The following is a 218-nucleotide window of genomic DNA, read 5'->3' on the forward strand; positions in this document are numbered from 1 at the left end:
GATTAGTAGCATTGATACTGGTTAAAAGTCTTAATGTTACAAGTCGCAATGATAAGTACCTAAGAATTACTACTATACTTCTGCTACTCCATCTAACTTACTTAAAATAAATCTACTAGATCAATACTACTACATTTACTAACTACTCTTAAATTCTACACACTACTACACCCATATACTATAATTACTCAACCTACTTAATATACATTACCTACTTA

This window comes from Penaeus monodon, chromosome 20, assembly GCF_015228065.2.
Source record: "Penaeus monodon isolate SGIC_2016 chromosome 20, NSTDA_Pmon_1, whole genome shotgun sequence".
NCBI classification, from domain to species: domain Eukaryota; kingdom Metazoa; phylum Arthropoda; class Malacostraca; order Decapoda; family Penaeidae; genus Penaeus; species Penaeus monodon.